General features: G+C 39.7%; 1 protein-coding gene across 5 annotated transcripts in view; it reads left to right on the top strand.

Annotated features, from left to right (window-relative positions):
* Positions 1–587, top strand: part of elmo1 (engulfment and cell motility 1 (ced-12 homolog, C. elegans)) — a 99,928-nt gene that overhangs the window by 50,841 nt on the left and 48,500 nt on the right. The gene's annotated exons all lie outside the window — the stretch shown is intronic.

The raw sequence follows: 587 nt of genomic DNA, 5'->3' as shown, positions 1-587 counted from the left end.
CACACACACACACACACACACACACACACACACACACACACACACACACAACTCACACGAGCCAGTCTGTCCACATGGGATGCCTCTTAATTGGATATGAAAATTTGCAGATTAAAGCATGTGTGTTTGTGTAGACATGCCCAGATAAATTGTTTTTGTACAGCGGTGGAACAAGTATTCAGATCATTTACATAGCTTAAGTAAAAGTATTAATACAGCAATTAAAAAGAAAAAAACTACTGGTATAAATGTTATTAGTGGTAAAGTTTTAGCAAAACAACAAAATATACTTAAAGTGCTAGTTCTCCAGAAATAAATGCCCATTTGACTAATATTTTCTTGTGCACGACTTTGTGTTGTCCACAGTGGTCTAACTATAGCATAAGAACTTGAACTAAACCCACTGTGGCTTGGTGTAAGCTGAGAGCTGTTTTGGGGCTCTTCCCATCCACACTCCCAGTAGAGATAAGGACAATTGAACTGCCTTGTCTCCACTAGTGTGGAGAAAATCCACCCTAAAATCCTTAGTCTGCTTTCTATGCTAGACAGCTTGCAGGCACACACGCACAAACACACACACACACACA

The sequence above is a fragment of the Etheostoma spectabile genome, chromosome 14, assembly GCF_008692095.1.
Source record: "Etheostoma spectabile isolate EspeVRDwgs_2016 chromosome 14, UIUC_Espe_1.0, whole genome shotgun sequence".
Lineage (NCBI taxonomy): Eukaryota > Metazoa > Chordata > Actinopteri > Perciformes > Percidae > Etheostoma > Etheostoma spectabile.
This window is presented reverse-complemented; position numbering and strand designations above follow the sequence as displayed.